Raw genomic sequence first — 26,612 nt, forward strand, 5'->3', positions numbered from 1 at the left:
GCACGACCCTCATCCAGGCTTTTATGCTCAGAAATGACTAATTAGGGCACCAAATTATTCATGAGAAAAAAACACGTCCCATACAACACGGCAAAACCAGAAACAAACTCGTCCTCATCACAAATGCTTCTCTCTCCGAGTTCCGAGGCATTTGAAGCATCACAGTAGCTACAGGCAGCAACAAACCACCAGGAGAGCCCTTCCACCAGGAGAGCCCTTCGAGACGCGCCTGTGCTGAAAGGCAGCCTGCACGAGGAAGGGAAGCTGAGTGGCTCCCGTCATCCTCCCATGCAGGAAGAATCAGCACACTCTCTCGAGCTGTGCTTTGTCATTTTATTTTTTCTATGACTCACAATTTCATGAAAACAACACTTACCCTTATTTACATGTGATGTGATTCTTTGTGTGGTTATTCACAACCCACAACCCACAAAATTGATTACTGGATCCAGTCAAGGATCTCACTCTGCAGTTACAAAAACACTTTACTGAAAATGCTTGGGTGCTGTCAGCAACAAACACCTTGCCTAAAAAGATAACTCACGTCTTCATACTAATAATGTGTGACTTTTGAAAATGCCATCCCTTCAATTAGCCTCTTCATATTCTCTCAATTTAAAGCTATCATGTAGCAGTGGGAAATTTAGCTTATCCAGTTCCCTCTTCTGGATTGATTTCACTTACACGTGGGATCATCAAGTAGTTGGTTGATAGATATGCAGACTGACAGGTTAAAAAGGTCTCTAAGAGGAGAAATCACAACAGATACCAATGAAATACAAGAGATCATAAGAGAATACTATGAAAAACTATATGCCAACAAATTGAACAACCTAGAAGAAATGGACAAATTCCTAGACTCCTACAACCTCCCCAAACTGAACCAGGAAGAAATGGAGAATCTGAATAGGCCAATCATAAGTAAGGAAATAGAAACAGTAATCAAAAACCTCCCCAAAAATAAGAGTCCAGGACCAGACGGCTTCTCTGGAGAATTCTACCAAACATTCAAAGAAGATTTAATACCTATCCTTCTCAAACTATTCCAGAAAATTGAGGAAGATGGAGTACTCCCTAACACATTCTATGAAGCCAACATCACTCTGATCCCCAGACCTGACAAGGACAACACAAAGAAGGAGAACTACAGGCCGATATCACTGGTGAACATAGATGCAAAAATCCTCAACAAAATTCTGGCAAACCAAATACAGCAATACATCAAAAAGATTATACACCACGACCAAGTGGATTTTATACCAGGGACACAGGGATGGTTCAACATCCGCAAATCAATCAACGTGATACACTACATCAACAAAATGAAAAACAAAAACCACATGATCATCTCAATAGATGCAGAGAAAGCATTTGACAAGATCCAACATCCATTTATGATAAAAACCCTCAATAAAATGGGTATAGAAGGAAAGTACCTCAACACAATAAAGGCCATATATGACAAACCCACAGCCAACATCATACTCAATGGACAACAACTGAAAGCCATCCCTCTGAGGACAGGAACAACACCACTCCTATTCAACATAGTACTGGAGGTGTTGGCCAGAGCAATTCGGCAGGAAAAAGAAATAAAAGGAATCCAAATAGGTAATGAAGAAGTAAAACTCTCCCTGTTTGCAGACGACATGATCTTATATATAGAAAACCCCAAAGAATCCATAGAAAAACTATTAAAAACAATCAACAACTACAGCAAAGTAGCAGGGTATAAAATCAGCATACATAAATCAGTAGCATTTCTATACACAACAATGAACTAACAGAAAAAGAACTCAAGAACTCAATCCCATTCACAATCGCAACAAAAAGAATAAAATACCTTGGGATAAATTTAACCAAGGAAGTAAAGGATTTATACAATGAAAACTACAGGACTTTCTTGAAAGAAATTGACAATGACATAAAGAGATGGAAAGACATTCCATGCACATGGATTGGAAGAATAAACATAGTTAAAATGTCCATACTACCTAAAGCAATCTACAGATTCAATGCTATCCCAATCAGAATCCCAAGGACATTCTTTACAGAAATTTAACAAAGAATCCTAAAATTCATATGGGGCAACAAAAGACCGTGAATTGCTAAAGCAATCCTGAGTAAGAAAAACAAAGCCGGAGGAATCACAATCCCCGATTTCAAAGCATACTACAAAGCTACAGTGATCAAAACAGCATGGTACTGGTACAAAAACAGGTCCACACATCTATGGACAGCTAATCTTCGACAAAGGAGCAGAGGGCCTACAATGGAGAAAAGAAAGTCTCTCCAACAAATGGTGCTGGGAAAACTGGACAGCCACATGCACAAGATTGAAAATTGACCATTCTTTTTCACCACACACCAAAATAAACTCAAAATGGATCAAAGACCTAAAGATTAGGCCTGAGACAATAAGTCTTTTGGAAGAGAATATAGGCAGTACACTCTTTGACATCAGTTTCAAAAGAATCTTTTCGGACACTATAACTCCTCAGTTGAGGGCAACAATAGAAAGAATAAACAAATGGGACTTCATCAGACTAAAGAGCTTCTTCAAGGCAAGGGAAAACAGGATTGAAACAAAAAAACAGCCCACTAATTGGGAAAAAATATTTACAAGCCACTTATCCCACAAAGGGTTAATCTCCATAATATACAAAGAACTCACACAGCTTAACAACAAAAAAACAAACAACCCGATCAAAAAATGGGCAGAGGACATGAACAGACATTTCTCAAAAGAAGATATAAGTATGGCCAATAGACACATGAAAAGATGTTCATCATCGCTAATCATCAGGGAAATGCAAATCAAAACTACACTAAGATATCACCTTACACCCGTTAGATTGGCAAAAACATCCAAAACCAAGAGCGACAAATGTTGGAGAGGTTGTGGAGAAAAAGGAACCCTCATACACTGTTGGTGGGAATGCAAACTGGTACAGCCACTGTGGAAAACAGTATGGAGATTTCTCAAAAAGTTAAAAATAGAAATACCCTATGACCCAGCCATCCCATTACTGGGTATCTACCCTAAGAACCTGAAATCACAAATCCCAAGAGTCCCTTGCACCCCTATGTTCATCGCAGCATTATTTACAATAGCCAAGACGTGGAACCAACCTACATGCCCAGAAACTGACGATTGGATAAAGAAGATATGGTATATAGACACAATGGAATACTACTCAGCCATAAAAAAAGACAAAATTGGTCCATTTGCAGCAACATGGATGGACCTCGAGGGTATTATGTGAAGTGAAATAAGCCAGACAGAGAAAGATGAACTCTATATGACTCCACTCATAGGTGGAAGTTAACATATTGACAAGGAGAACTGATTGGTTACCAGGGAAAAGGGGAGGAGCGGGGAGGACACAAAGGGGGAAGTGGTGTACCCACAACATGTCTAACAATAATGTACAACTGAAATCTCACAAGGTTGTAATCTACCATGATACTAATAAAAAAAAAAATGCAAAAAAAAAAGTCTCTAAAATCTAAGACATTCCCTCAGGTATGTGTAAAGTATTTAGAATTCAACGAGAAAGTAAACATTTGTTTAAATACTCCTTACGGAGGGGCTGGCCCCGTGGCCGAGTGGTTAAGTTCGCGCGCTCCGCTGCAGGCGGCCCAGTGCTTCGTTGGTTCGAATCCTGGGCGCGGACATGGCACTGCTCGTCAGACCACGCTGAGGCAGCGTCCCACATGCCACAACTAGAAGGACCCACAACGAAGAATATACAACTATGTACTGGGGGGCTTTGGGGAGAAAAAGGAAAAAATAAAATCTTTAAAAAAAAAAAAAAATAAAAAATAAATACTCCTTACGGAAATAAATGAAGGCAAGTTTCTTCCTGGTTTGGAATGGACAGTCCTACCCACAGCATTTGTTAAGTGTGGGGTGTTGGGCTCTGTCTGCAATGGCGTTGAAGGAATTTACTACTACAAAGTGATAAGGCGTTGACACCGAAAACAAAACCATGCCACAGGGCAGATGCAAACAGTGTGTGAGGGCGCAAGGGTTCAGAAGGGGCAGGGAGGGTTCTGGCAGGATCACCTGGCTTCGATGGAGGAAAGGCAGGAATCACCACGGCTGACCACACCCTGCTCGGGCAGCAGGGGGGCAGGAAGGCTGAGGTCACGTTTCTGGTATCTGTCACCCAGATGCCCAAGAGTGATACGATGTTTCATACCAATACTCTCAGAAAACAAATGAGTCACTCTTTCTAACTTTCCTTCCTACTTTTCTGCAGCAACCCTTTTACCCAGCCTGTCCTGTTAGTGGCCCAGGGGTAAGTAGGTAGGAGCCACGTGCCCCGAGTTTGAACCCTGGATCAGCCTCAGTCTACCTGTGCAGTCTGAGGGACATTCCTTAGTCACCCTGTCACTCTTCCTCCTCTGTCAAGTACATTTAACAAGCACACCCACCTGTAGTTTTTTCACACCTACCTCTTACTATGTCTTAAGCACTTAGGATGGTGCTAGCGAATGTTAGTATTATAGTAACAACATGCAGCTAAAAGGTCGTTTTCGCTGAACTGTACATTTAGAAAAATAAAATCATGTTGTATTTTTGCTTGAACTTTTAATGAAATATTTTTAGTTTCTCAAAAAACACCTTGTTTATTTGTTTTTCCATTGGCACACTTTTCCACACAACAGGGAACCTGCGTTTTCTTGTTCACGGCTTCCCACTCCACCAGAGTAGCGAAGGGAAGATGTGTGTCCGTCCTTTCCCTTCCATACAGACCCTAAAATCAATCAGTTTACCAACAACACACCTGACGCAGAACACAAACTCCCACTGTGACAGAGAGCCTGCCAAGATTTTCCACCAAAGCGGCAAGGAATTTCTGGCGTTTGCAAGTCCCGCAGCCCGTGTCCCAGGGGAGCGAAGATCCCAAAGTGGCTGGCTGTTCAGAGCGGCCGCCGAAAGTTCCAGACGCAGAATGCAAACCACAGAGCCCGCGGCACAGCTTCCGGGCACGGGGCAACCGACTGGGGGTTCCTCAGAGGAGCACGTGAGAAAACCAACCTCCATGAAAAACAGCATTTGCAGTTCACGAGACCCACTTTCTACTTACCACAGAAACGTTAAGGGGAAAAAAAATCACCACTAATTTCTGTCAAACGCAGCCAGAAGGTCACAAACAATGCCCCCCCCGTAAAACACGGCACCCCGGCCTCCACCGCGGGGGCGGCGAGAGCCATGCCCGCAAGGCCGGCCGCCTCCACTGACGGGACCCGCCTCCACCCGGGCTGCCCTCCACCAGGAAGCACGCTTCCAGAGAACAGCGTTTCCGCCGCGCGCCTGCGACAAGCTCCCCCTGCCCCGCACGGAGCAGGCGGCCGCTTCCACACACGCAAGCCGAAGCCGCGGCCAGGCCTGCCTCCCGGCGCCATGGCCCCCGGCCCCCGGCCCCGAGCGGGCGCCCTTCGGCGGAGCCCACGACGCGCGAGTCAAGCCTTCTGCTCTCTCCGTTCACTCCTCACGCCACCCAGCAGTGAGGAAGGTGTCCTCGATTTTTTTCAGAAACTCAAAGGCGTTTCCTGAGGTGACGCCTGGGGCTTACTGTGTACATCAGATACGCCCGTGAAAACACTTTCCGTTCGAGAAATCTTGTAAGGGGAGCCGGCAGTGAGAAGGACGGCTCCTGCGCGCCTCGCCCAGCGTCAGCGCCGGCCGCGCGCCGCCCACGCCCCGCCCGCGCCCCCGCCCCCGCCCCCGCACTCTGTCACAGTAAAGGTTCCAGCGAACACAAAACCCTTTTCCAAGCTTTTACTCCAATGTGCTTAAACGTGACAACGTCCACACGCTCAGTTTTCCTACCGTCCTCAGTAGAAACTGCCCAAGCCTCGGTCACCCGCCGTCCCGCAGGCGCCCCACACCCCACGCCCGCCGCCCGGAGCCCCGCCGCCCCGCCCCAACCCGACCCCGCGCCCACCGTCCCAACAGCCCCGCGCCCGCGCCCACCGTCCCGACAGCCCCGCGCCCGCGCCCACCGCCCCGCACGCGCCACCGCCCCTGCCGCCCAGCCGCCCCGTGCTTTCCGTACTTTCGTCCTCAAATCAGAAGAGCTACTTCATTTGTGACACTAAAGTCATTGGGATAAAAGTGAAAGAGAGAGATGACACAGCTGAGAAGACTAGTCCAGGGGGTTGTCAAACTGGTTGAGGAGTTTGTAAAAATACTGATGCCCAGAACCCACCCAAGACAAACTAAATCACCACGGCTGGGGCGGCCGCCCAGGCCTGTGAGCAAGTGGATGGGAGAGAGCGGGCGTGTGTTTGCTCACGCGCGTGTTTCCAGAGTTCCCCACTGGTCTGTCGCTGTCAGGGTTGAGAGCTGTGACTCCATTTCACACGTTGCCCTCGACGCTCCGGACTCCCCCACACCCGGCCCCTCTCCCTCCACGGCAGTGGAGCCCACCGCCCCACATCTCCCCTCCGACTGCACCGCGAGAGAGCGCCTCCTCTGACACCACAGGTGGGTCCACGTGGCCTGCTCCCCAGCTCCAGCCACAGAGAATCAATCTCGTCTCCTTCGCAGATGCTTGAAGAGACGAAGTGAGCCCCACCACAGCCAGAGGAGAGCTTAGGAATCCCGTGTTTACTACCTGGTCAGAGAAACGGAATACTCAGCTAAGCAGGGGACAGAGATGATGGCTGTTACAGACACAAACACCGTCAACTTAGTACGAAAGTGGGGGTTTCACTGATGTGCTTTCGAGAATTGAAGTTGACAGAGAGAGTTCTTCACCCTAACTGAGAATAAAAGATCCTCAGTGTATTCACAAAGGGATTTTCCAGATAACTCTTTCGGGGAGAAAAAAGCCACAATGCCCTGCTTTAATAGGAACAATAACCTTTTCTGGGACACGTCTATTAGCTCAATTGTATACAAAAAAGTAAGTATAAAAAATTTCCGGGGCCGGCCCCATGGCCCAGTGGTTAAGTTTGCACGCTCAGCTTTGGTGGCCCAGGGTTTTGCCGGTTCGGATCCTGGGCGTAGACTCAGGCCACGCGGAGGTGGCGTCCCACATGCCACAACTAGAAGGACCCACAACTAAAATACACAACTATGTACTGGGGGCGGGGGTTGGGGAGAAAAAGCAGGGAAAAAAAGGAGAAGATTGGCAATAGTTGTTAGCTCAGGTGCTAATCTTTAAAAAAAAAAAAAAAATCCAGTTTTACTCTCCAGTTGGATGCTTTGCCAGTGGCTGGTGTTTTATACTCCCCTCACCCAGGCATTTTTTAATTCTGTTTTTCCCTTAACATCCGTGGTGCATTGCCCTCAAAGTGCATTGTAAGTCACATAAAGCAAGACAGAACTTTAAACAGCCAACTTGCCCCAATGTGGGAATGATAATCTTTTGTCTGGGTGTCCTTTGTCATAATAACAGCAGTAACAATAGTAACAATTACTATTACTACTCCTGTTACTATCTTTTAAATTTTTTAATTTTTACCTTTTGACTCCCTTCACCCATTTTCCCCACTTCGCCACCCTCTGCCTCTGGCAGCCACCAACCTGTTTTATCTATGAGTTTGGGTTTTTTTCTCTTTTGTTATAGATTCCACATAGAAGAGAGATCATATGGTATTTGTTTTTCTCTGACTTATTTTACTTAGCATAATGCCTCAAGCTCCATCCACGTTGTTGCCAACAGGAAGATTTCGTTCTTGTTTATGGCTAATATTCCATTATATATAAGTATATATATATATCTCACAATTTGTTTAACCATTTTGATCTTCTCTTCCTTTAGCAAACATAGGAGGCAGTGGAGCACCAGGTTTTGTGCTCCCAACAGCTTAGAGGAAGGAGTGGGGAGTCTCTGGAAGGAAGATGGTTCAGGTCCCTCCAGCTAGGGCTGCCTGCCATTGGTAGTACAGCGTCCCGAGCAGGACTGCATGAGGCAGGCCAGCAGACGGCCACAGTGGCCACCCCACCACCGTGGAGCTCCCCTCACTGCTGTGTCAGGCGAGTGGCTGTGCTGGGGCTTGGGGTTTAGGCTCTATTAGACCATACTTCTCCCTGTGTCAACACTGAACCAGAGCTGTAAGAAAAGGCTCAGAAGTCACCCAAAAGCCCTGGACCAGCTTCCAAATGGGAAGAACAAGTATTGGCTTCTACTTTTCAAGGGAAGCTAAAATCCCAAATTTTAATGTGAAAGCTCCTGGTTTTTGAAAGTTGGAAACAAATTTTTTAAAAAATTGTAAGACACCGTGTGGGGTAGAATAAAACAGAACTGTAAAAGAAAGAAACCCCTAGGCTTCCCGTCTGCGACCTCTGCTTTACACAGGCTGGAACCTTAGGTGCCAAGTGCACTCAACGGCCTTTGACTGCCTGTAGCGTGAACCTGGATTCATTCAAAACCATCCGCTCAGCATAACCAGGGCATGTTAGGTAGTGAGTGACATTCCTAACGAGAACATTTAGTTCCTAAGTCTTCTGAAATGGAGGATCAACAATTAAACAAGATCTTAGAATTCCAATAGGATAGGAGGGGGGTCCAATTAATGACACATTTGGTGCTATTGGCTAAGAAAAAAAAAATCAGGGGACTTTAGACAAAAATAAAGCAGGCATCCTGGCATCCCCCACAGCGAGTTTGTACACCTTCACGGAGAAGGGTAAACATTTAACTGAAAAATAAAATGTCAATTTGAAAAATGACATGAATGGGCTTAAACACAAGAAGAAAAAGAAGTGCAATATGGACAGCAGCAGCAACTCATGAAATGATAAACCTAAAGCCTTTAGTAAAAATCAAAGAGCTGGCAAGATTACAAAACAATAGGATTCTTGTCTTTTGCTTTTTTATAAAATGTATACATACAAAAAGATTGAAGGTCTATCTATCAAAATATTACTGGTAGAAAATTTAATCTGACCAGTGGTTGTCCTTCAGCGGTAAGCTTCTCAACTGCTTTTGTTTTCTTCATCTACATTTCCTAAAATTTTCTGTAATGAACATATGTTACTGTTTTCAAAACAACAAAATGATAGTAAGTAGTAACAAAATTATGAAAGTTACCCTAAGTTGGCTGAAGTTTTCTGAGGACAACTTCAGGGCAGGTGGTCTGGGCAGGGCCCGCCTGAAGGCCGCTGCTGCGGGAGCTCTGGCCTGAGTTAACTCAAGCTGTTTTAAAATTTCCACCAAAAGTGTAAGAAAATGCTAGTGGCTACACATCCTCACCAACACTTCGTATTATCAGGTGCCAATCTTAAAAAAAAAAAAAAATTATATATATATATATTACCCTTGCTAATGAGTATGTAGTGGTATCTCACTGTGGTTCTAATTTGCATTTTCCTGATGACTTACAATGTTATTTTTTCATGTGCTTCTTAGCCATTCTTGTATATTATTTCATGAAGCGTCCGCTCAAATCTTTTGCGCCTTTTTAAAGGTTTGTCAATTTACTGTTGAATTGTAGGAATTCTTTATATATTCCAGAAACAAGTCTGCTGTCCAATATATGTATTGGGAATATTTTTCTTATTCCAGGGATTGGCTTTCTGTTGTTTTAGTGATGTCTTTTGAGGAACAAGATTTTTAATTTCAGAAAAGTCACATTTATCAACTTTCCTTTTATGATTTATGCTTTTTATGTTAGATCTAAGAAATTTTTGCCTTTTTCAAGACTGCAAAGATTTTCTCCTATGCTTTTTTTCTAAAAGTTTTCATAATTTGGTATTTAGGTCTATAATTCATTTCGACTTAATCATTGTGAATGGTGAGAGAGTAAAATGTTATTTTTTGTCCATTAGGATATCCAGTTACCCTAGCACCATTTGCTGAAAAAACAAAAAACAAACAAAAACCCCTTTCCTTCCTTGTTGAATTCCCTTGGTACCCTTGTTGAACTCGACTGACTATTTAAGTGTGAGCCTATTTCTGGACTCTGTCTTCTGTTCCACTGATCTGTGTATCTATCCTATGCCAATACCACACTGTCTTGATTATTGAAGTTCTGGTGTCTCCTCTGTTATACTCTAAAGTTTTGACTAGTCTAAGTCTTGAAATTAGGTAGTTTAAGGATTCTACCTATGTTCTTTTTAAAATTGCTTTTGCTCTTCTAGGTCTTTTGCAGTAACATGAATTTAGAATCAGCCTGTCAGTTAAAAAAGAAAAAAAAAAAAAGACCGCTGTGGCTTTATCGTGTTAAATCTATACATAAGTTTAGGGGGAACTGCCATCTTAACAATATTGTCTTCCAACCCACGAACATGGTACATTTCTCCATTTATTTAGGTCTTCTTTAGCTCATTCAGTAATGTTTTGAAGTTTTAAGTATACAGGTCTTGTACATATTTTGTTAAATTTATCCCTAAGGATTTCGTATTTCTAAATGCTGTGTAAATGAAATCACATTTTAAATTTCAATTTCCAAGTGTTCACTGCTAGCATACGAAAAAAACTATTGATTTTGCATATCAATTTTGTATCCTGTGACTGTGCCAAATTATTATATAGGAAATTATTAGTTCTGGTAGCCTTTTAATAGATTCCTCAGGATTTTCTATAAAGAGGATCATGTCAAATGCAAATAAAGACAGTTTTCCTTCTTTCCAAATCTGTGTACTTTTCTTTCTTTTGTTTTCCTTGATGCAGTGGCCAGGACCTCCACAGAAGCAGAAAGTGGACTTCCAGGCTTTATCACCAATGTGTGAGGCAGGGTATTCAGTTTTTCACCATTAAATGTGATGTTAGCTGTAGATTCTACACAGATGCCCTTTAGCAAATAGAGGACGTTCTCTTTTATGCCCAGTTTGGTGAGAGTTTTTGTTACAAGTGGCTGTTGGATTTTGTGAAAAGCTTTCTCTGAATCTGTTGAGATGGCTTTTACTCTCCGTTATGTGGCGTTACTCTTCATTTTGTTGATATAGTGAATTACATTGATTTTCTAATGTTAAACCAACCCTGCATGTCTGGGAGAAATCCCACTTGGTCCTGATATATTATCTTCTTAGTGAATGCCATTTACTAATATTTTGGTTAGGACGTTTGCATGTATATAGCATTTAGAAAAGATACTGGAATTTTGGTCTGTAGTTTTCTTTACGGTGGCTTTGTCAAGTCTTGATATCAGAGTATACTGGTCTCATAAAATTAGTTGGAAACTGTTCTTTCCTTTATTCTTTGAAAGAGTCTGACTAGGATTACTATTATTTCTTCCTTAACTGTTTAATGGAATTCACCAGTGAAGCATCTAAGCCTGTAGTTTTCTTTGCAGAAAAGATTTTAATTAATTTCTTTACTAGATATTGAGCTATTCAGATTTTTCTGTTTCTTCTTGTGTCAACATTATTTTTGTCTTTCAAGAAATTTGTCTATTTTATCTAAGTCATACTTATTGGATAACAAATTTATTGTTTATATACCCTTTATAGTTTTTTGATGTCTCAGGATCCATAGTGGTATCCCTTCATTCACTCCTGAAATTAGTAGTTTGTTTCCTCTGTTTTTTTTCTTGCTTTTTTTTTCTTATTGACTTATTTGGGGGGTGGGTAAGTTTAGCTAGAGATTTATTACTCTTACTGATCTTTTCAAAGAGTCAGCTTTTGGCGTCACTGGTTTTCTGTGTTGTTTCTTATTTCTTCTTTATTGCTTCCTTTCTTTGACTTACCTTGGGTTTAATTTACTGTTCTTTTTCATTTTAGACTTTTCTTCTTTTCATGATAAACACTTAAAACACTATATATTTCCCTCTAAGATCTGCTTTAGCAAAAATTCAAAAAGTTTGATATTTTGTATTTTTATTATTAATCAAATGAAACATCTGATAACTTCCTTTGTGATTTCTTTTTTGCGTGATGACTTGCTTAGAAGTGAGTTGTTAATATCCAGATATTTAGGGATTTTAAAGCTTTAAATTCTTTTTTAAATTTAATTTCATTGTGTTCAGAGAACATATTCTGTAAGATTTCAATCTTTGAAAAGCTATTGAGACTTTTACTTTAACAGATGGTGTCTTTGTGAACATTCTGTGTGCACTAGAAAAGAATGAGTATTCTACAGTTATTGAGTGTGGTGTTTTATGGATGTCCATTAAGTTCAAGTGGTTGACAATGTCCTTCAAGTCTCCTATATTCTTACTGATATGTTTGTCTACCTGTTCCATCAATTCCTGAGAGAGGTGGGTTAAAATCTCCACGTATGATTGTAGATTTTCCTATTTCTCCTTTTAGCTGTTGCTTCGTATAATTCACCTCATATAGTAGGAAGCTTGGTTTTTAAGTGCTTGCTCACTACTCCATCACCCTGATGTACCGATCCTTTTATATTTAAGTGTCCCTCTTTGTCTTCAAAGAATCTTGAAGGCTTCTGTCTGACATTATTACTACTGCATCTATTCTGTGTTTAGTGTTCACATGGCATATCTTTTTCCAGACTTTTACTTTCAGTCTATTTGTGTCCTTGTATTTAAGAAGTTTGGTATTTTTTTTAAAAAAAGATTTTATTTTTCCTTTTTCTCCCAAAGCACCCTGGTACATAGTTGTGTACTTTTAGTTGTGGGTCCTTCTAGTCGTGGCATGTGGGACGCCACCTCAGCATGGCTTGACGAGTGGTGCCATGTCTGCGCCCAGGATTCGAACCTGCCAAACCCTGGGCCGCCAAAGCAGAGCGTGCAAACTTAACCACTTGGCCAGGGGCCAACCCCCAGAAGTTTGGTCTTGTGGACATATGAATATAGTTGGACCTTGTTTTTTTAATCAGTATGACAATCCTTGCCTTTTGATTGGAGTGCTTAATCCCTTTACAGTGAGTGTAATTATTAATATGATTTTATTTAGGTCTGCTATTCCTATTTATCTCATCTGCTTTTTATTCCTTTGTTCCTCCCTCCCTGCCTCCTTTCATGTTAATCCAACATGTTTTTAGTATTCCACTTTGATTCCTCACTTGGCTGTCAAGCTCTAACTCTTTGAATTATATTTTAGTGAATGCTCTAAAGTCTGCAATACACATTTTTAACTTATCACAATCTACTTAAATGTTCATTTCTAATTATGTCAAAAAAAATATAGGAAGCCGTGCGTTAATGTAATTCCACTTAACCTCCATTCATGGTGTTCTGTTACATCTCTATGTGTGATAAAGCCATCCAATACAGTGTTCTTTTTGCTTTGAATACTGACATGTCTTTTAAAGAAATTAAGAGAAAGAAAGGAATAAGTTTCTTTTATCCTCATTGATATCTACCATTCCTACTGCTCTTCATCCCTCCCTGTATACCCTTTAGCATTTCTTTCAGTGCAGGTCACTCAGTGACAAATTTTCTCAGATTTTCGTTCTCTGGAAATGTCTTCACTTTCATTTCTAAAGGACAGTTTTGTGAGATATAAAGTTCTCAGTGGATAGATTTTTTCCTTCAGCAGCACTCTGAAATCATTGTTCCAACATTTTCAGCTTCTATACTTTCTGATGAGCAGTCAGCTGTTAATCTTCTGTGTGTTCCTCTGTACGTAACATGTATTTCTCTCTGGCTGCTTTCAAGATTTTGTCTGTATCTTTGAATTTCATCAGTTTAAGTATGATAAGCCTAGGTGTGGTTTTTTAGTTTGTTTGTTTTCATCCTACTTTGGATGAACTTCTTGAGTCTGTACCTAAAAGTTTTCCACCAAACTTGGGAAGTTTTCAGCCATTATTGTTTCAAAAATTTTTCTGCCCCTATCTATTGCTCTTCTCCTTCAGGGATTCCAGTTTCACGTCTACTGGAGCACTTGATATTGTACCACAGGTCTCTGAGATTCTGTTTCTTTCGCTTTAGTCTTTTCTGTCTTTGGTTGGGTAATTTCTACTGATTTATATTTAAGTTCACTGATTCTTTCTATTGCCATACCTAATCTTATGTTGAGCCCATTCGGTTGAGTTTTTAATTTTTAGTCATTGTATTCTGAAGCTTAGACTTCTATTTTTGTGCTTTCCATTTCTCTGCTGAGGTTTTGTCTGTGCATTCATTAATACTATATTTTCTTTGAATTCTTCTGACATATTTTCCTTTCATTCTTTGAACATTTTTTTAATAGCTTTTAAAAAAAACCTTGGTTAGGAAAACATAAAACTTAACATCTTAATTTTAAAACAGCTCTTTTAATTTCTTCTGCTAAAGCCTCTATCTGGTCCACCTGCAGACAGTTTCTAGTGACTGCCTTATTTCCTGAGTAAGGGTCTCACTTTCCTTTTTCCTTGCATATGCAGTAGTAACAGCTGAAAACTGAATACTGGGGGCCAGCCCAGTGGCACAGTGGTTAAATTCACACATTGCGCTTTGGTGGCCCAGGGTTCACTGGTTCGGATCCTGGGTGTGGATTCACACACCACTTGTCAAGCCATGCTGTGGCAGGCGTCCCACATATAAAGTAGAGGAAGATGGGCATTGATGTTAGCTCAGGGCCAGTCTTTCTCAGCAAAAAGAGGAGGATTGGCAGCAGATGTTAGCTCAGGGCTAATCTTCCTCAAAAAAGAAAAAAGAAAAAAGAAAAGAAAACTGGATACTGTGGATAACATTGCATTCTGCTGGGTTCTGAGGTTAGTGATTTTGTCATACTATCAGTAATTTGACTGGATTCAAACTGCAGCACAATGAAACTGATACCTGTTCTATTTTGTGGCTTCCCACTTTTTAATATGGTAGCTTTGTGGTGGTCCCTGCCATGCCTATGGAATGTGGTCATTAGGCGATGACATAGGGAGAGATGGGGCTCAACCCTTCTGGGATTTCCTTGCTTCTAGGGATTCCTTCCCCTTTCACTCCTAATTGCCAGCTGCTCTGTCCTCTGAAACTTAAAGCCCATAAGGGTTCAACTTTATGCCATCTAAGCGGCACATGATTGAGAAATGCACTTGGCTTAAAAAAGCAGCAAACTCACAAGTCTGGCCCTACGTGGCTCCATCTTGCAAGGATGTATTTCTGTCTGGTCTCAGCCTGCTTTCTCACTGAGCCCTGGGATATCTCCCACATATGCGTAATTTATTGTTGCCAGGGATTTGGGAGAGTTTATACTCAGAATCTGACCTTCACTCCTTCTGTAATTTGTTCACTGCCTAGAATTCCCTTTACATTTCCAGCTGCCCAAACTCCAGTCTCTGGCCTTTAGACGCAAGGCTGAGGTCTTCTCCCTCTCCCCACTTAATCTTCTGTAGCTATGGGAGTTAGACAGCCATGGGCTAGAAAACCACAAGTTCCCAATTTTCACCATTTCCCATTAGTTTTTTGAGAGTAAACCTCTCCTGTGGTGTGTCTGTTTTTGGATGCTTTCCAAAGTCTTTAACTATTTAATTTTTTAAATCTACTTGTAATGTTATAGAATGAGGGTTCCTGCCACTACTTAACTCCTCCACATTAGGGAAAATACCTCCCCTCATAGAGTTTAACTGGTAAATGAGAAAGGGTCTGGAATGAACCAGGCATTACAAGGAGGGATCTCAAGTCTCAGACATCTCTGAATCCTCAATGCTTAGCATAGTGCATGACACCTAGGAGGTGTTCAACAAAGACACGCTGAGAGAATGACTGAAGACATGACTTGGGTTTACTTCTGGTTCTACCTGTCATTTACTACTAAATGATCTACTACTGAATGTTACTCAACCTCTAGGCACAGCTAACTTGCATGAAACAATTATAGAACAAGGTTCTTGGATTAATTTCACTTTCAAAAGTCTAACCTAAGGAAAGTAGTTGAGATGGCTTCAAATATATTCAGTGTGGCATTACTTGTAATAGTAAAAAAGTGGAAACAATCTCATTGTCCAAAAAGGAGGGAACTGTTAAATTCTGGCAGATGACAGACTACCACGATGGCACGTAAAACGTTTCAGAATACAGGCAGACCTCGGAGATATGCAGGTTTGGTTTCAGACCATTGCAATAAAATGAGTATCGCAATAAACTGAGTCACATGACTTTTTTTGTTTCCCAGTGCATATAAAAGTTATGTTTATACCACACTATATAGGCTATTAAGTGTTCAATAGCATTAGGTTTTAAAAATGTACATGCCTTAATTAAGAAACATTTAATTGCTAAAAAATGCTAACTATTATCTGAGCCTTCAGCAAGTCATAATCTTTTTGTTGGAGGGGCATCTTGCCTCAATGTTGATGGCTGCTGACTGATCAGGATGGTGGGTGCTGAAGGCTGGGGTGGCTGTGACAACTTCTTTAAAATAAGACAACAAAGAAGTTTATCACACTGACTGATTCTTTCACAAATGATTTCTCCATAGCATGTGATTCTGTTTGATAGCATTTTACCCACAGTAGAATGTTTTTCAAAATTGAAGTCAATCCTCTCAAACCCTGCTGCCACTTTATCAGCTATGTTTATGTAACACCCTTTATTGTCATTTCAACAACCTTCACAGCATCGTCACCAGGAGTAGTTTTCATTTCAAGAAACCACTTTCTTTGCTCCTTCATAAGAAGTGCCTCCTCATCTGTTCAGGTTTTATCATGAGATTGCAGCAGTTTAGTCACATCTCCCGGCTCCACTTCTAATTCTAGTTCTCTTGCTATTTCCACCACATGTGTAGTTACTTTCTCCACTGAAGTCTTGAACCCCTCAAAGTCATCCATGAGGATGGAAATCAACTTCTTCCAAGCTCCTTTTAATGTTGATATTTCAACCTCATCCCATGAATCATGAATGTTCTTAATGGCATCTAGAATGGTGAAATCTTTCCAGAAGGCAGTCAACTTACTTTCCCCAGATCCATCAGAGAAATCACCATCAATGGGAGCTATAGCCTTATGAAATGTCTTTCTTAAATAATAAGACTTCAAAGTTGAAATTACTCCTTGATCCATGGGCTACAGAAGGGACGTTATGTTACCAGGCATGAAAACAACATTAATCTTGTTGTTTACCTTCATCAGATCTCTTGGGTGACGACCAGGTACACTGTCAATGAATCTTTTTTTCTGAGCTGTAGGCCCTAACAGTGGGCTTAAAATATTCAGTAAGCCATGTTGTAAACAGATGTGCTGTCATCCAGGCTTTGTTGTTCCATTTACAGAGCACAGGCAGAGCTTTTGTTGTTTGTTCCATCAAGTTGATTCTGACTCCTAGTGACTCTATATACAGCAGAGCAGAACCAGACTAGTCTTTTTGTGCAAGCCTCTCATCTTCCGGAGGTATATCAGACAATGCTCTGTTGCTGTTCATAGGGTTTTCATGGCCAACTTTTTCAGAAGTAGGTGGCCAAGTCCTTCTTCCTAGTCTGTCTAGTCTGGAAGCTCCACTGACACCTGTCCACCACAGGTGACCCTGCTGGTATTTGAAATACTGGTGGCATAGCTTTCAGCATCACAGCAACACATAGCCACCACAGTAGGACAACCAACAGATGGGTGGTGGTGTTCCCTGAACAGGAAATGAACTAGGCTGCAGTGGTGACAGTGCCTAATCTTACCCACTAGCCTACCAGGGCTGGCCACAGGCAGAGTAGACTTAGCATGATTCTTAAGGGCCCTAGGATTTTCAGATGGTAAATCAGCATTGGCTTCAACTTTAAGTCACCAGCTCATTAACCCCTAACAAGGGAGTCAGCCTGTCCTTTGAAGCCAGGCATTGACTTCTCCTCTCTAGCTATGAAAGCCCTACATGGCATCTTCTTCTGATATAAGGATGTTTCATCTACATTGAAACTCTGCTGTTTAGTGTAGCCACCTTCATTAATGATCTTAGCTAGATCTTCTGGAGAACTTGCTGCAGCGTCTACATCAGCACCTGCTGCTTCACCTTGCACTGCTATGTTATGGAGACACTTCTTTCTCTAAACCTCATGAACCAACCTCTACTGGCTTCCAACTTTTCTTTTTTTGTGTGAGGAAGATTAGCCCTAAGCTAACATCTGCCACTAATCCTCCTCTTTTTGCTGAGGAAGACTGGCCCTGAGCTAACATCAATGCCCATCTTCCTCTACTTTATATGTGGGACACCCGCCGCAGCATGGCATGCCAAGCGGTGCCATGTCCGCACCTGGGATCCAAACTGGCGAACCCCGGGCCACCAAAGTGGAACATACACAGTTAACTGCTGCGCCACTGGGCCAGCCCCTCAAACTTTTCTTCTGCAGCTTCCTCACCTCTCTCAGCCTTCATAGAATTGAAGAGGGTTAGGGCCTTGCTCTGGATTAGGCTTTGGCTCAAGAGAATGTTGTGGCTGGTTTGATCTTCTGTTCAGACAACTAAAACCTTCTCCATATCAGCAATAAGGCTGCTTTACTTTATTATCATTTGTGTTCCCTGGAGTAGCACTTTTAATTTCCTTCAAAAACTTTTCCTTTGCATTCACAATTTGGCTAACTATTTGGCACAAGAGGCCTAGCTTTTGGTCTAATTTGGCTTTTGATGTGCCTTCCTCACTAAACTTAATCATTTCTAGCATTTGATTTCAAGTGAGAAACGTGCAACTATTCCTTTCACTTGAACACATAGAGGCCATTGTAAGGTTATTAATTGGCCCAATTTCAATATTTTTATGTCTCAAGGAATATGGAGGCCCAAGGAGAGGGAGAGAGACAGGGGAATGGCCAGTCAGTGGAGCAGTCACAACATACACAATATTTATCGATTAAGCTCATCATCTTATATGGGTGTGGTTCATAGTGTCCCCCCAAAATTACAATAGTAACATCAAAGATCACTATCACAGATCACCATAACAAATATAATAATAATGAAAAGATTTGAAATATTCTTAGAATTTCCAAAATGTGACACAGAGACATTAAGTGAGCAAATGCTGTTGGAAAAATGATGCCAATAGAGTGATGTCAGCACTGTGGTGGAGTGAGCTCTTCCCTTAGACTACCCCACTAAGATATAATGAAAAAAACACTCATAAACCAACAGAGGACATTCACACAATACCATAGATATCTGAGAGACCCATGCAGTCATATGTCTGAGGGTGGAGGTGCTGGAGCCTCTGAGAGGCAGTGGAAGGAGGTAAGGGGGTCTCCTCTCCCTCCCCCAATGGCAGCAACCTAGGGTATGGGACTGAATGAGGCTCTTGGAGGGAGAAGGGCAGTCCTCCGTGGGAACACCTTCACTACCTGAGTTGCCTCCCAGCCAATGGGAAAGCTCCACACCAAGGAGGCAAAGCAATTGCAGGGGGCATATTCACCAAGCTGAGCAGCCCAGGAGGGCAGAGAGCAAGTGCAGAGTGGGAGTGCCTCTGGGATTGTGCATGCAAAAGAAAGTGCCCATCCACCAGCCTTGCACACCAGCTTGGCCAGTCGGCCAGAGCAAGGGACCCCTACCAGAGCACAGGCACATATGTGTGTGAAGCAGTGGCTGCCAGCAGGCAAAGGCAGATGGGCTCCATCAGCATAGTTTCCAAGGCTCCACGCACAGCAGCCAGGTATTATGGCAGGCTCAGAATACACAGCTCCTGTCCCCCCACCTCTCTCCCCAATGACAGCAGGTGGAATCTGCAACCAGAAACTACCACTATGCCATGGCACAAATCCCCCCCATCAAATAGTATGAAGAGATATATTAACACTCCAGACCAAAAGGAAAATGACAAGCACCCAAAATGAATCCTGTAGGCACAGAAATGTACAATCTAAACGACCCAGAATTCAAAATAGCTATCATAAAAAAACAAGTTATAAGAAAACTCAGACAGTTCAATGAAATCAGGAATAAAATTAATGAACAGAGGGAATTCTTCACAAAAGAAATTGAAACTACAAAGAAAAAACAATCAGAAATGTTGGAGATGAAAAACACAATGAATGAGATAAAGAAAAATCTGGAGTCCTTAAATAACAGAGCTAATATTATGGAGGACAGAAGTAGCAATTTGGAGGACAGAAATATGGAAATGCTTCAGATGGAGGAGGAGAGAGAAATAAGACTGAAAATAAATGAAGAAATTCTCCAAGAAATATCTGACTCAATTAGAAGATGCAACATAAGGATTATAGGTATTCTAGAGGGAGAAGAGAGGGAGAAAGGAGCAGAGAGCTTGTTCAAAGAAATAATAATTGAGAACTTCCCAAAACTGGGGAAGTAACTGGACTTATGAGTACATAAAGTCAACAGAACTTCTTATTACATCAATGTAAAAAGACCTGCTCCAAGGCATATATTAGTAAAACTCACAAAAGTCAATGACAAAGAAAAAATATTAAGGGCAGCAAGGCAGAAGAAAATAACCTACAAAGAAACCCCTATCAAGCTTTCAGTGGATTTCTCAGCAGAAACCTTACAAGCTAGTAGAGAGTGGAATGATATATTTAAAATTCTGAAAGACAAAAACGTTCAGCCAAGAATACTTTATCCAGCAAAACTTTCCCTCAGATATGATGAAGAAATAAAAACTTTCCCAGATAAACAAAAGCTGAGGGAGTTCATTACCACAAGAACCCCCTACAAGAAATGATCAAGAAGGCCCCCATACTTGGGGAAAAAAAAAAAGGGGGGGGTTACAAAGCTCTGAGCAAGGAAATAAATAGGCAGACAAAATCAGAAAAGTACAGTTCTCTATCAGAACAGATTAGCAAACACTTAATTATAACATTAAAGATAAAGGGAAGGAAAACATCAAAAACAACTATAATCACTTCATTTTAACCACAAACTCACAACACAAAACGGGATAAGTTGTGACAACAATAACTTAGATGGGGAAGAAGATGTAACCTGCTTAGGCTAATGGAAATAAAAGGATATCAGAAAATGGACTACCTCATCCATGAGATCTTTTATACAAACCTCACGATAACCACTACACAAAAAATCAGAACAGAGACACAAATGATAACTACTGAGGAAACCATCACAGAGAACCACCAAACTGAACTGGCAGTCTGAAATACACAGGATGAACAACAAGGGAAATACAGAACAAGTGGAAAATGAGTGATAAAATGGCAGCCTTAAGTCCGCATACATCAATAATCACTCTAAATGTAAATGGATTGAATTCTCCAATCAAAAGACACAGAGTGGCCAGATAGATTAGAAACCAAGACCCAACAATATACTGACTCCAGGATACACATCTCAGCTCTAAAGGCACAGGGTGAAGGGATGGAAGACGATACTCCAAGCTAATGGCAAACAAAAGAAAGCAGGTTTGCCCTACTTATATCAGACAAAGTAGACTTCAAGATAAAAAAGTCAATGAGAGACAAAGAGGGCCAGTGTATAATAATGAAAGCAACACTCCACCAAGAGGACATAACACTTATAAATATATATGGATCTAACAGAGGAGCGCCAAAGTACATAAAGCAACTATTAACAAACCTAAAAGGAAATATCAACATCACCATAATAATAGTAGGGGACCTTAACGCCTCAGTTACATCAATGCATAGATCTCCCAGACAGAAAGTCAACAAGGAAATAGTGGAATTAAATGAAAAACTAGACAAGATGGACTTAATAGATATATATAGAACACTCCATCCAAAACCAGCAGAATACACATTCTTCTCAAGCGAACATGGAACATTGTCAAAGACAGATCCTATGTTTGGAACAAGGCAACCCTCAATAAATTCAAGACGACTGGAATCATAACAAGCGTCTTTTCCACCTACAATGCTATGAAACTAGAAATCAACTACAAGAAAAAAGCTAGGAAAGTGACAAATATGTGGAGACAAAACAAAATGCTACTGAACAACTAATGGATCATTGAAGAAGTCAAAGGAAACATAAAAAAATACCTGGAGATAAATGAAAATGAAAACAACAGACCAACTCATATGGGATGCAGCAAAAATGGTCCAAAGAGGAAAATCTATAGCAATACAGGCTCACCTTAACAAACAAGAAAAGTCTCAAATAAGCAATCTGAAACTACACCTAACAGAACTAGAAAAAGAAGAACAAACAAAGCTCAAAGTGAGCAGAAGGAGAGAAGCAATAAAAATTAGAGCAGAAACAAATGAAATTGAAGTCATAAAAACAAGAGAAAGGATCAATGAAACTAAGAGCTGGTTCTTTGAGAAGATAAACAAAACTGACAAACCCTTAGCCAGACTCACCAAGAAAAAAAGAGAGAAGGCTCAAATAAATAAAATTAGAAATCAAAGATGAGAAAGTACAACAGATACCACAGAAATACAAATGATTATAAGAGAATATTATGAAAAACTATATGCCAACAAATTGGACAACCTGGAAGAAATGGATAAATTCTTAGACTCATACAACTTCCGAAAACTGAATAAAAAAGAAATAGAGAATCTGCATAGACTAATCACAAGTAAAAAGATTGAAACAGTAATCCAAAACGACCCAAAAAATAAAAGTCTAGGACCATATGGCTTCTCTGGAGAATTCTACCAAACATTCAAAGAAGATTTAATACCTATCCTCCTCAAACTACTCCAAAAAAACTAAAGAAGACAGAATACTTCCTAACACATTTTACGAGGCCAACATCACCCTGATCCCAAAGCCAGACAAGGACAATGCAAAGAAGGAAAATTACAGACCAATATCCCTGATGAACACAGATACAAAAATCCTCAATAAAATATTGGCAAACCAAATACAGCAATACATTAAAAGGATCATACACCATGATCAAGTGGGATTTATACCAGGGACACAGGGATGGTTCAACATCTGGAAATCAATCAGTGTGATACACCACATTAACAAAATGGAGTAAAAACCACATGATCATCTTAGTAGATGCAGAGAAAGCATTTGACAAGATCCAACATCCATTTATGGTAAAAACTCTCAATAAAATGGCTATAGAAGAAAAGTGACTCAACATAATTAAGGCCATATATGACAAACCCACAGCTAAGATCATACTTAACAGGGAAAAACTGAAAGCTATCCCTCTGAGAACAGGAACAAGACAAGGATGCCCACTCTCACCACTCTTATTCAATATAGTACTGAAGATTTTGACCAGAGCAATTAGGCAAGAAAAAGAAAGAAAAAGTATTCAAATTGGCAAGGAGGAAGTGAAACTCTCACTGTTGGCAGATGACATGATTTTACATATAGGAAACCCCAAAGAATCCACTGGAAAACTATTAGAAATAACCAACAACTACAGCAAAATTGCAGGGTACAAAATCAACTTAGAAAAATCGGTTGCATTTCTACACTCTGATAATGAAGTAACAGAAAGAGAACTCAAGAATACAACCCCATTTACAGTCACAACAAAAAGAACAAAATGTCTAGGATAAATTAACCAAGGAGACGAAAGACCTATACACTGAAAACATAAGACATTATTGAAAGAAATCAATGATGACATAAGAAATGGAAAGACATTCCATGCACATAGATTGGAAGAATAAACATAGTTAAAATGTCCATACTACCTAAAGCAATCTACAGATTCAGTCAGTCCCAATCATAATCCCAATTACATTCTTCATGGAAATAGAACAAAGAATCCTAAAATTCATATGGGGCAACAAAAGACCTTGAATAGCTAAAGCAATCCTGAGAAAAAAGAACAAAGCTAGAGGCATCACAATCCCTGACTTCAAAATGTACTACAAAGCTACAATAATCAAAACAGCGTGGTAGTGGACCAAAACCAGACAGACACACAGATCAATGGAACAGAACTGAAAACCCATAAATAAAGCCACACATCTACAGACAGCTAATCTTGGACAAAGGAGCCAAGAACATACAATGGATAAAGGAAAGTCTCTTCAATAAATGGTTTTGGGAAAACTGGACAGCCACATGCAAAAGAATGAAAGTAGATCATTAACTTTCGCCATACACAAAAATTAACTCAAAATGGATTGAAGACTTGAAGGTAAGACATGAAACCATAAAACTCCTAGAAGAAAATATAGGCAGTACACTCTGACATAGGTTTTAGAAGAATCTTTTTAAATGCCATGTCTACTCAGGCAAGAGAAACAAAAGAAAAAAATAAACAAATGGGACTTCATCAGACTAAAGAGGTTCTGCAAGGCAAAGAAAACCAGGAACAAAACGAAAAGACAAGCCACCAACTGGGAGAAAAAATTTGCAAATCATATATCCAACAAGGGGTTAATCTCCAAAATATATAAACAACTCAAACAACTCAACAACAAAAAAGCAAACAACTCATTCAAAAAATAGGCAGAGGATATGAACAGATGTTTCCAAGGAAGATATACAGATGGCCAACAGGCACAGGAAAAGATGTTCAACATCACTAATCGTCAGGGAAATGCAAATCAAAAATACAACGAGATATCACCTTACACCTGCTAGAATAGCTATAATCACAAAGACAAAAAATAACAAATGTTGGAGAGGATGTGGAGAGAAGGGAAGCCTCATACACTGCTGGTGGGAATGCAAACCGGTGCAGCCACTATGGAAAACAGTATGGAGATTTCTCAAAAAATTACAAATAGAAACACCATACGACCCAGCTATCCCACTACTGGGTATTTATCCAAAGAACTTGAAATCAACAATTCAAAGAGACTTATGCACCCCTATGCTCATGGCAGCAGCATTCACCATAGCCAGGACAGAGAAGCAAACCAAATGCCCATCGACTGATGAATGGATAAAGAACATGTGGTATATATATACAATGGCTTACTACTCAGACATAAAAAAAGACAAAATTGTCCCATTTGCAACAACATAGATGGACCTTGAGGGTATGATGTTAAGTGAAATAAGCCAGACAGAGAAAGACAAACACCATATGATTTCACTCATATGTGGAAGATAAACAAACACACAAAGACAATAGAGTAGTTACCAGAGGGGAAGTGGATTAGGGAGTGGGCATAAGGGGTAAAGGGGCACATTTATATGGTGATGGACAAATAATAATGTACAACTAAAATTTCGCAATGTTATAAACTATTATGACCTCAATAAAATAAAATAAAATAATTTTTTAAAATGGTGCCAATAAGACTTGCTCAACGCAGGGTTGTCACAAACCTTTAATTTGTGAGAAATACAGTATCTGCAAAGAGCAATAAAGCAAAGTGCAATAAAATGAGATATGCCTGTAATGTTTTTATGAATATGAAGAAATGCTCTCTATATAAATGTTGAGGGGAAAGAATTCAGGATACAAAACGAGAAACAGCCAGATCTGGATTTGATTATTAGTCCTACTACTTAGAAGCTACATTATTTACCTTGTGTAAGTTAACTATGATCTGATTTTTTCATCAGTAAAATGTTGACAATGATAGAACCTTCTTCATAGGCTAGTTGGGAGGATTAAGTGATATTCACATAGTAATAGCTCAAAAAATAAGTTCGCTTATACAGTAAGTAGTTGCAAAAGGTTAACCAAGTAGTCATAGAAATTGTTAAAATCAAACATATGTTTTGTTGAATGCGACAACAGCACTGTGATTATGTTTTTACTTTGTCTTTTGTGTTTATCTTTTTGTCTTGTCTTTTAGAGAAATTTTTAAGTATGAATGGGTGATAAATGATATGATGCCTGGTATTTGTTTTTAAAATATCCTAGATAGTATACTTCAATTAAATATTTATTTTAAAAAATACTTGAGAGAGAGAGATGCAACAAGAAAGGAAGAACGGTGACCACTGCTGAAGCCCGCTGGCGGGGTTGCACTCTGCTGTTTTACTTTAAAATTTTTTCCAAAATAAAATCAAAACACAAAAAGAAATATATACATGGCAAATAACAGTGATCATCTCTGGGTAGTTGGTCAATGGTGAATTTTACTATATGAAAATATCTTATTTTCATAAATGGGAAGGGCAGTTCTTTCTCTATTTCAAGTCTCATGGGGAGAACGAGAACGTTCTAGCTTCAGTTTTGCCCCCTACTTGCTGTACAGCCTTGAACTGACCACATCATCTCTCTGTGTCTCAGTTAATTCAACTGCGAAAAGAGCTGGGGGGGTTAGGCAATTCCTAAGACCCTGTGTAGACCTACTCTGGTTGCCTGGATCGGACTGATAAAAACAGGAATTCAGAAAGGGGAGAACTCAGCCTGTGCTGGAATGAACAGCCAGAGAAGGCCACAAGGATGAATCATGGACGAAGTGGGACTTGAGTGGGTGGAATATGGCCGGGCTAGAGGGGAGTGCATTCCAGGTGGGGTAAACAGCATGAATAAAAGCCAGTGTGGGAGAAAGTTACATGGCTTGGTGGCAGTTGGTGTGTCAAGAGGCAGACACGCTGGAGCAGGCAGGCTGCAGCGACTGGTAATGAGAGAAATAATGAAGTTTGATAAGTAAGCAGAGATCAGATGGGAGGACGAGGAGGGCAGTGGTTACCAAGGGAGTGGCTGATTGTCGTGCTCTGGGACGAGTTCACTGGCAGAAATACTGGGCCAGGGAGACTGCTTAGAAGAATGCAGGTGTAAAGTGAGGTGTCAGCATTGCAAAGACAGATTTGAAAGCTACTTAGGAGAAAAAAATAGCAGGTATTGGGGAAACTACACATCAGTATGATGACTGAAGTAGAGACTACAGTCAGAGACAAGTCTAAGATAGAGGTCTCAACCATGTTTTAGGAATTTCTCCCAGCCTTTCTTGAGAGAGATAGAAAGAGAGGGAAAGGGAGAGACAGAGACAGCACACACCTTCCTGTTGTAGGAGAGATTTCTGAAACTACCAATGAAAT

The 26,612-nt window shown here is 40.6% G+C and overlaps 1 protein-coding gene across 8 annotated transcripts in view; it reads right to left on the reverse strand.

The window, feature by feature from the left end:
* Positions 1-26,612, reverse strand: part of LATS2 (large tumor suppressor kinase 2) — a 97,627-nt gene that overhangs the window by 46,983 nt on the left and 24,032 nt on the right. The window contains exon 1 of one of the 8 annotated variants that reach the window (XM_070239466.1): positions 6,309-6,574. The exons of 6 other annotated variants lie outside the window; for them this stretch is intronic. The gene's annotated coding sequence lies outside the window, so the exon portion shown is untranslated. Of the gene's footprint in view, positions 1-5,096; positions 5,291-6,308; positions 6,575-26,612 lie in introns of those variants that run through there. One more of the 8 variants, XM_070239463.1, reaches the window with a different exon arrangement.

Source organism: Equus caballus, chromosome 17 (assembly GCF_041296265.1).
Source record: "Equus caballus isolate H_3958 breed thoroughbred chromosome 17, TB-T2T, whole genome shotgun sequence".
NCBI classification, from domain to species: domain Eukaryota; kingdom Metazoa; phylum Chordata; class Mammalia; order Perissodactyla; family Equidae; genus Equus; species Equus caballus.